General features: G+C 36.3%; 1 non-coding gene across 1 annotated transcript; it reads left to right on the top strand.

Moving 5' to 3' along the window:
• The first annotated feature begins 8,963 nt into the window (after positions 1-8,963).
• On the top strand, positions 8,964-9,037 carry TRNAN-GUU (transfer RNA asparagine (anticodon GUU)). Its single transcript has one exon. It is a non-coding gene; the product is annotated as a tRNA-Asn (tRNA).
• Positions 9,038-10,809: the final 1,772 nt, after the last annotated feature.

Genomic DNA, 10,809 nt, shown 5'->3' with positions numbered 1-10,809 from the left:
CCCTGGGAATTTTCAATGATCTGCTCTTGGGATTTAAAAAAAAACCCTGTGGAAATGCCAAAACTTCATAAGTGAGATATCACACAAAAAAAAACCTTGTGAGTGTCTTCGAATATCCCTCATCCGATCCAGCTAAAATCATATGTGGGACTTAACAGCAATCCCATGCGGTTGCAAAGCCTTCACGTGAGATTTTATCAAACACTTTTCTGGTACTATTTTTAAAACCCTTATGAGATTTAACAAATGCCTGCCTTCAGATAACAATTTGAGTGCGGTAAAATCGATAGTACTGTTTCAAACACATCGTCGGTACATGAGCGAGTCGCTGATCATCTGTTTTTGCCAGTGGTGGGTGTCGGGGGGAATATCCCTCACCATCCCTCTCCAACGGGGGAGTTTGGCAAATAGAGATGATCAAACCGATTTGTACCTTCCTAAAAAGTTGCCCTTGCTCGCTTTCTACTCTCTATATAGAATGTTCACACTCTTGTACTCTAACGGAACTATCAACTCTATACTTTCATCTCCTCATCTATCGCATAAAAATTACCACTTTAGTCTATTATTTGAAATTAGCATCTTCAACTATGAAAATCTCAGGTGGGACTTTACGAAAATCTGAAGAATGATTGTACAAAACTTCTTTGTAGAATTTTGCAATAATCCGCTTTTGACAATAATCCCATGTTGAACTTCCCTTGTAGAAACACTCGTGTGGGTTAGGGTGCTTCATTCTGAAAAAAGTGATGAATTTCTGATGGGCCACCCTCCAGTTCGATTCATAGCCCCAAAATATGAACCTGTGCAAAAATTGGTAAAGATTGATGAAGGTTTAGAGGTCGCGCCAATGATTTGAAATTTGTATGGGAATTACTATGGAAGAATTTAAAAAATCGCTTATATCGCTATAACTTTGCTTCTACTTGTCCAAATGTCGAAAAAATTTAGTATGTTATTGCTATGGCAATAAACAAAAAGCCTACAGTTGCTACGCTCAGTTTTGCAGCGTATCAAGAATTATAAAAATGTGAAAAAATGGCAAAATAGGGTAAATTGACAGATGAATATGTACAAGGCAACAACGCCAATTTCATCGCAACAACAACAGGCTTGTTGATCATTGTCATGACAACCACATATTTTTTTTTTTTCAACGTTTGGACAACTACAACCAAAGTTAGAGCAATGTAAACGAAAATCAATAATTTCCCATACTAATTCACCAAAATCTCCATACAAAATCCAAATCATTGGCGCGACCTCTAAACCTTCATCAATCTTTACCATTTTTTGCACAGGTTCATATTTTGGGGCTATGAATCGAACTGGAGGGTGGCCTATCAAAAATTCATCACTTTTTTCAAAATGAAACACCCTAGTGTGGGTTGTCTCAAAAATTATTTGTGAAAATTATCATAATTTATTTGTGATATATATTTTTAACAATTATTTTATATTTATTGAAAATCCTTTACGAGATTCAACAATATTGGCGTGTGGCATATTTCTAAAATAATCTTCTCTCCTTTAATGGGATTTACAGGGCACCTTTTCTGGGATTTTGCAAAAATCTCCTGAATAATTTTTTTAAAAATTGAATTTATTATATATAGGAATATGAATATATAATATTAAAATAAATAAAAATCAATTACAAAATTCTCCTGACTATTTTTTTTTTTAAATTTGATTGATAAGAATTTTGGCATATTCTTCAAAAATGATCTTCTAACCTTTTGTGAAATTTACAGAAAATCTGTTGTGCGATTTTATAAAAAATCTGCTGAATTATTTAAGAAAAATTGAAATTATTTGAATTTTGGCATATGTATTTCAAAAATAGCATTCTAGCCTTATTTTTTCATGTGAGATTTTATCAAACACTTTTCTTTTACAGAAAATATTTTGTGGGATTTTGCAAAAAAATCCTAATTTTTTTTTTTTAACAATTTAATTAACTAGAATTTACAGAAAATCTTTTGTCCCCACGAAAGTTTTTCCGTAAATTCTAATAATTTTGATTACCAAAATCTCCATAATAATTTAGAGATAAAAATATTGTCAAAATTATTGGGATTTTTCAAAAATAATCTTCTTACATTTTGTGGAATTTGCAGAAAATCATTTTTGAGATTTTATGAAAAATCTAATGAATTATTTAAAAAAAAATGAAATTATTAGAATAAAGACATATTTCAAAAATAATCTTCAAACCTTATTTTTAATTCATGTGAGATTTGAACACTTTTCTTGTGCAATTTTTAAAACCTTTGGGAAATTAAAAAAAAATCTCCGGTGGGATTTTACGAAACATGTAGAATGATTTTACAAATCTACCTCGTGGAATTTTGCGTGAATCCCATTAAGAAGTTTCCACCTTGTGCAATTTAACAAATATCCCATGTGGAATTTTTCCAAAATACCTTGTTGAACTTCCCTTGACGTGTTTAGGAAAACACTCTATGTGAGTATCTTTTTAACATATTTATTTTTTTATTTTTTGAGCAACATTAATGGGATCCAAGAATTTTTGCTTGTGGCATATTTGAAAAATAATCCTCTTTTTTTATGAAATTAACAGAAAATCTTTTGTGCGATTTTACAATACTCTCCTGAATATTTTTTTTTAATTGAATTTATTTGAATATTTAGAAAATCTGTTGTGGGATTTTACAAAAATCCCCAAACTGTTTCTTTTAATTGAATTTTATAGGATTTTGGCACACAGTGAATTCTCTATAACCGAAGACTACAAATCAAAAAGACTGGCAACTCTGCCAAAAATCAAAAGAGACAGTAACGGCAACACCTCTTCTGAGCAAAAGTGGAACCTGTGTATGATGGTGTGTGTTAATTCACGAGTGCATTCACACACATAGGTAGAAATAAATAGCTGTCAATTATTGGTTTTGTTCTGATTGTCGTAAAAAGTGAAACGTTTCTTTCTTTGCTTTATGCTGACAACGAGTGAAATTCCAGCTGAAGGGGGAGAGGTAGCTCATCAATTCTTCCGGTTCGCCTCCTAGCATCGTGCTATAAGGTACCAGGCGATAACCAGGGTAGTTGATCGATAGCTCGATGACGTCATTTCGTTGACGTATGCAATGGGAAATTCTCATAGCAGGCGTTGACGATGGGACGTTGTCGAGTTGTTGAATAGCAACTATCATGGTAACTCACCGATTACCTGTCGATCTGCGATTAGTTTTCGGATTTGAAAGATCGTCGGTTACAGTGGCCTGCTTACTGAGCAGAAAAACGCTGTCCCAGGTCCTTACATATCAAAGAGATTTATGGTAAAATCGCTTGTGTATCGTGTATTTTGCGAAACTCGTTGTTGTCGTTGGTTCCGGGTTTGAATGGATACACAAATTTGAGCAACGGTATTATGTGATATGAGGGGCTCGGTGGCCTTAGAGCAACCGTTTTTGCTTACTGAGCAGAACATCATGAGTCTAATCTCAAGCCCATCCACATTCAAGATTCGTCAATCGTTTTATTTGTTAATATGACTACATGGTAATAACAGCAACTCGGTGATTAAAAAGGTGCTCGTATGCCTAGTGGCAAACGTTTTTGCTTACTGAGCAGAAGACCGTGGGTTTAGTCCCAAGCTCCTTCGCGTTATATGATCGTTAGGACATTAATTCAGCTTATCGTTTACCAAAACGAACCCTGCTGCAAACCCAACCCTCTTATCCAACATCCCAGTGATTCCTCGTGGAAGTGCAGAGGTGTTCTCGGCTTCCATCAAAGCGAGTGTCATGTCAACACAATCCTTCCCATTCCTTTCTTGACCTGTGTTCGGGCGCGGCCGGCGCTGGTATTGCCTAATTTAAGATCACAAGTTTTTACACATTGAGGATGATTGCTAGTCCCAAGCATCGTCTATTGGTTCTCTGTGTAATTACAGCTGATCTGGCAGTAACAGAGTAGCAACCGTGGGCGGTCAATCAAGCTCAAGCTCAAGCTCACAACGAGTGAAATTCCAGCTGAAATGGAACAGATGCGTTAGTAAATCTGTTTTGAAAATTTAAACTACGGCAATGATGCCATTCACAATAATGGTGGGACCTTCCTCGTTCATTAATTTGCTATATCAGAGTTATCTTCCACTTTTCTTAAGCCCTCTAATGAAGCATTTATGGTCATTCGTATGGTGCATTGCCCGTTCCGCATGGCTTTGGCACCTGGCCACAACGGGCAAGGGGTCGGTCGATTCCAAGAATTGTTAAAGCATACATAGGATCACTATCCGATGGTTTCATGTTCGGACAACATCTAAAATGGAAATATATTCATTATCAATACGTACCGTTTGGGATTGTAGTCCTTCAACCTTTCATTTTAATTTTCTCCAACATTAGATCCTGCTACGCCTTCCGTTGGATCGTGATGTAGGTACCGTATCTTTCTTCTTTTTGAATCCTTGAATTTTCAGCAGCTTTCGAATGACGGTAGTGCACTCAACGGAGGTGGAAGCCGCCAATTCCTAGGTATCGATCCGAGTTTCAATTCTCTACTTGATCTTGCTGTGATTAGGATACAAATTGCCGTGAAATTTTGTAGAGCAAAACAAAAACAACAACGAGTACCGTGTTAAGATTATTCCTTTCGGTGACATTAGGTCACACACACACAGTCACTGTTTATGAGCAGTCTCACTAACACCTGTGCTTCAAAGTTCCACCTTTGATTGTCAGAGGCGCTGTTATCAGTGACGTTTGACATTTGTATGGAAGAAGGGAACAGTTGCCAGTCTTCTTGATTTGCAGTCTTCGCTATATCTCAATATCGGAGGGAGCATAGAATTATTGAACTATAGAACAACAATTCCATAGGAGATCGTCATCGCAGTAGCCATGAAATTCATTTTTACTATGATTCTATAACTCGATATCGAGCTAGTGGAAATTGATACGTGTGTATTTCTGTATTCTGTATTTCAAATATAATTTTCTAATCTTTGTTTGTAATTAACAGAAAATCTTTTGTGGAATTTTACAAAAATCTCCTAAATTATTGAACATAAATTAAATTTATTATAATTTTGGCCAATTTCGAAAATCTTCTAACCTTTTATGGAATTTACAGAAAATCTTTTGTGAGATTTACTTAAAATCTCCTGAATATTTTTTATGTCTAAATTTATTTTGTTATTTTCAGAAAATCTTTCATGGAATTATACAAAAATCTCCTAAATTATGTTTTGAAAATTGAATGTATCCCCAAAAACCCTTGGAGTTGTAGAATTTTGACACAACATCCTATGGTTATTGAGGGACTTTATTAATATCCCAAGCGGAAGCATACAAAAAAAATACTATTTATGGGGTTTTGAAAAAGCAATCCATGTGAGATGGTGATTTTACTGAAATCTTTTAAAGGACTTTTCACAAATCGCATGTAGAATTTTATGCAAAATCCCATGTGGAGTTTTACTAAAATTCCATCTAAGATTTTACAAAAATCCTTTGTAGAGTTTTATTAAAAGCTTTTGTGCGTTTGTCTACAAAATCCCTAGTGAGATTTTTCATAAATCCTTAATATTTATAGAACAGGAAATTTGAACTAAATAGACATAAACAGAAAACAGTACATCATGGAAGACATTAAATATATCAAAAAGACTGGCATCACTTCCAGAATCCAAGCGGAAAATACAGTGGTGCTGCGGTTAAGTATGTCTAGAATGTACTGCAATTAGTTTGAAGAATGAAACCATAGTGCTTAAAGCCGATTAAATTACGAATACCAATCGGTTAAACTCATATAACCATGAGCACATTGTTTTGTCCGTTTATGGAAACGCTGCTATTATTTGTACCAAAGCTTCCTAGTTTATTTTTTTTTTTTCTACTTTCATCATAGGCTTTTACGCTTCTGTAGCGAGCGTAAAAAACAAGGAGCTGTAAATTTGAAAACATTATAAAATATTCATTTAAATAACAGTTTTTAAACAAGCAGTAAGTAATGGAGAAAATAGAATGCTAATTACGCTACGATTTTTACAATCAAGAAAAAGCACGAAAACGAAAGCTGAACAAGTAAGAAGTTCAGATTACTGCCGTGAGATGACATTGTAACGTGGATCCATTTAGTGAATTGTTCAGGAAAAGATAATTTTGTTTAAAATCGCAAAAAATCTTACTTGATCTATTGAATCTCATTTAAAGAAAGCTTAAAATATGAACCATGATTTTAAATACAGCCCTAAGTCATTCAGCACCTCACTTTTGTGTTGAAACAATGAAAAATGTTCACCGTTTTTCCGTAAACGTATGGCTTACGTCACTTTGTCTGCGCGCTTCAAAATCATATTTTGTACAAGTGTAGAGTGTTTCTGAGCATCTTGTGATAAGTGAATATAGATTATGGTGTCGTTTACATCACTTTTAAATCTCATGGCAGAGAAGATTTTAATTTTAAAACAACATAAAGTTCAGCGAATAATCGATCCACCCTTACTATACGTAGTATTATTTTATTCTTGCAAATCTACACACAATGAAATATCGGCTCTGAAAAGCTAACGCGATTGAGCCTTCCAAATAAATGGATCGGAATTAAATAGTTCAGCAATGAAGGCAATGAATGAATGAATACGTCGGAGACGAGCCAGCCAACGGCTGAAAGTCTCCTTAATAAAGATATTAAAAAAATGAATGAATGAAACAGTTGGTTCGACTGCGCGGAAGCAATATATTGTAAACACTCAAAAATTGTATAGGAAAGTAAAAAAAGATTTAAAAATACAAACAGTATCAGGAAAGATAAATCAAACCGGTTTAAAATATAGGAAATAATAATAAATAAGAAAATTATGTTATGCTTAAAATGTGTTATGTAAAATAGAAAAAATATATGCACAGAATACAGAGAGTAAAAAGAAAAATATAATGAGCAGTCAGTAAGAACAATTAAAACAAAAAGTTTGATAGAAATATATATATAGGGGAAATGGCTCCAATGTTGGCCTATGGATCTAAGATTGGGCCCATCGCTAAAAATATGCTATTTATCAATTGTATCTAGATGAACGTGTCATTGAGACGGTACTAATGGATATTTTTGGTTGCTTTTGAAAATTTAGTCGATTGCTGAATTTATGTATGGGCCCACATTAGGGGCATTTAGGCCGAAATTACATCCATTCCCCTATATAAAAATGAATTTCTGTCTGTCTGTCTCACCCTTATAGACTCGGAAACTACTGAACCGATCGGCTGAAAATTTGTATGCAGGGGTTTCTGGGGCCGGGAAAGGTTCTTATGATGGTTCGAGATCCCTTCCTCCTCTGTAAGGGGGGGCTCCCATACAAATAAAACAGGAAAATATAGCATGCTTTTTTGAATCGGCGCATAAACTCAAACTTATATTGAATCCCGAGCAAGGCCTGGCACACGCAGCTAGTAAACCTTAAACCAGTGCTGATAGCTATAAGCAAATTTCAACAAAAATATTAACCCTTTGTCTATACCTTGGGATCAAAGGACTTGAAGGCACATTTTTACAATGACCACAATGAATAAACTCAAATACTAAACAATCAAACAAACATACTAAGTACCACCCTCACCCGCCCAGGCAGGTCTCGAAAACCACCACAATTGGCTCACTCAGTCACCGGGTTTTTCATTTTTTCTTTTCTCCTCCCTCTACCGCTTCTTTCTATCTTTCTTCCAACGCAACATGCCCTTCCTCCCAACCCCCCCCCCCCCCCCCCCCCATCCAACCAGTCAAAGACACAAAACCTCAAACGGAAGAAGTGAGAGTGATACAACAGAAACCGAATCATCCAACCGGCGGCGGCAACGGCGATGACGACGAAGGGAAGTACTACATCATCTAGACGACGACTGAAAGACCATAGACAGACGACGTCGCCAATTGTGGCAATAGAAAACTGAAAATCTCTGCACGTTTCCCTCAGCCCTGACTGTGGCTGACTGCATCTGCAATTCTGCACCGCAAGAGATGCAGTTTCGCTACTTGATTTTTCCATGTTGACGATGATTTCTCCCACATTTCGCCTCGTGGGAAGCGACGAGAGGAGGTGGGGGAAAGAATTGAAACTTTCGATTTCCTTTCCCCGTCTGCTGATGCTGCTGCTGCTGCTCAGCGGGTAACAGCTGAGTGAGATTGAGCCAACTAAGTCGTCGTTGTCGATATGGGATTGTCACCCTGCCATAACAACTACCAACGGCAACAACAAAGCCGTAATTGAAAGGAAAAGTGTTTGATGCTGGATGTTTTTTTTCAATGGCAAACAAAAAAACAGTCGTGTGGAAAATTGCCGACTCTGTAAGACCAGTAGCAGCCGGGAAGTGAGAGTTTCATATGTGTTGTCGGAGAGATAATGCTCCGTTATCATCGAGCAACAGTCGACAATTAATCAGATGATAATGAAATGCATTTTTTAGCGAGTGTGCGCGCGCTTCATCGAGCGATTATGGATGTTCCCTAGTATGGTTTGGTTGTGCTGCATTGAGAAACTTTCATCAACATAGTAATAGATAGCACCGGGTCGGAATTACAAGGTAAAAGTTTTCTCCCTTTTTGTCATGTTTTCTGATAAGACCGCCCCATCATCTCATTAGGCACAGATTGTTGTTTAATTGTCCATCTAAGCTGAGCGCGCTATCAACACACGTGTGGCGATGTGGAGAATGTTAGAAAGTGTGAGCTGCATTTGACGAACAGAGTAGCAGCGATGAATGGGTTGATAATAGCTCTCGACTATAATACGTAAGCGGAGAGTCAGTCACGTCGTCGCCCGTCCTCGTCGTCATCGGCCGGCGTCGAGATGAGAATAGAAAACAAACAAAAAAACAAAAATGTATTATTCTCTTGAAAAGATGGGCGATAGAAGCGATACAAAACGGGGACGGCACGTTTCACACGGTTGACTCGTAAAATTGAAGGTCAACTGATAGGGCGTGAATTGCGGGAAGATATGAGCCTTCGTGGCGCAACTGGTTAGCGCGTTCGGCTGTTAACCGAAAGGTTGGTGGTTCGAGTCCACCCGGGGGCGGATTTTTTTTTAATTTAAAAGAAACGCGTCTCCGATCTTGTAAGAATCAACCAAGAATGTAATGCGATTATCGTTTTCAACTCATAATTACTACTAAGCTATTGTTCGATTTGATTTTAAAATTTCCTATCTTCAATAATGGCAGTGTTAAACAAGTTTCCGTCGTATTATTCTGTTCATATTTATCTCTAGAATTAAATATTCTCTATATTGTTCACCAAAGAATCTACTGGTAGTTCACTCACATCGCATTAATGTAATGTATTTATTATTAACAATAGGTAATCGATGAAAATTCACCCAATATTTCATATGACGATTTACAGAATCAATAATTACTAAGTAATAAACATGACTAATATGGAACCTATTCTTTTTTCTTTACAGGTGAGACGAATGACCCAAACTGGAGGTAAAATTAATATTAGGGTGATGTGAGAGAAAAGCTAGAAGTAGCAGCTTTGGAAGTGGTTCATTAGTAGGGGAATATTGTTCACCTCGTTCTAACTTTCGCTAAACTGTTTTAAGAATTACTGCACTTAAAGTTTTTGATTCTGCTGAAACTTTGCTGAAGATTAGTTTTTCATTGTTAGTCAAAACAATAAGTTACTTAGAAGCCGACAGCTATGTGCATTTTTAATTGCACACTAACACCATCTAGTGAGATAATTTTGAGTTAAACTGTTTATCATCAGCTTATCCTACTTTAACAACTACGCCGAAGACAGCAGGAGTATCCTTAAGCAAATAGGAGCAAACGCTTTTAACGTACCACGTACCACGTTTACCATAGAGACGGTCTAGTATAAGAGAGGAGCAGATTAAAAACAAACTGCTTTGGCCAATTAACCTACACACTCAATTCAGATCACCGAAGTCGGTAGGAATTTACCGGGTTTTTTAACAGCAGAATAACTCGGTAAAATTTTCAAATGACCGTTACACGTGAGAAATCAAGAACATTTATAAATTTTATTTTTCATCAATAAATGGGGTAAACTGAATTCTGAAATTCTGCACAAGTTCGGGATAATTTTTTTAATAATTGGATTTTTCACTGATTTTTAAACTTTCATCGAACAGTTCTGTAGTTCAAAATTTACCGAACGACGGAGGCCTGGATTAGTGTGTATTAGACTGATGCAAAATTTGACTTTTTCGCTCCACAGTGCTTAAATGGTTTCAAATCGGGTCCTGAGTAGCCCCCCAAGGTTACAACTCATTTGCAAGCCATTTGAAGTTTACATGTAAATTACTATGGGAAATTTCAACTTTTTGTTCATTGCCTTCTAGTCTTTTTCCATATTGGGCTGCGAAACAGTTCGATAGACATTATTATAGAAAATTTTCTCAGCTACAACTTTGCTGAAGATCGTTTCTATGTAAAACGAGACAGGAAAAGGTTATTAATTATTTAAGAGATTGGTAAACTTATGACATGATCAAGCAGCTGCTCTGCAGGCAACACTGTATTTTGCAGTGTGACATAGTAGCCATGATTTTTGTGTCCTATTCAACGCCCCAGAAACACCAATGTTGCCTGTTGAGCATTTGATTGAGCATGATCATAAGACATCAGCGCATTGAACCATTGATAACTTTCGATCCTTGCATTTAATCCAAAAGTGGTCTTCAGCAAAGTTGTAGCTGGGAAAATTTTCAAGAAGTACAAATGAAAGTTTTTGAAGCAGACCGGTATGGTGAATTATTAGATAGACATGAACAAAAATCTTGGTTTTACCATAGTAATTCCCATACAAACTTCAAATGGT

The sequence above is a fragment of the Ochlerotatus camptorhynchus genome, unplaced genomic scaffold (assembly GCF_037179485.1).
Source record: "Ochlerotatus camptorhynchus isolate MF236.1 unplaced genomic scaffold, CSIRO-AGI_Acam_v1.1 ptg000405l, whole genome shotgun sequence".
Taxonomy (NCBI): domain Eukaryota; kingdom Metazoa; phylum Arthropoda; class Insecta; order Diptera; family Culicidae; genus Ochlerotatus; species Ochlerotatus camptorhynchus.
The sequence above is the reverse complement of the archived record's forward strand: the minus strand, read 5'-3'. Positions and strand labels throughout refer to the sequence as shown.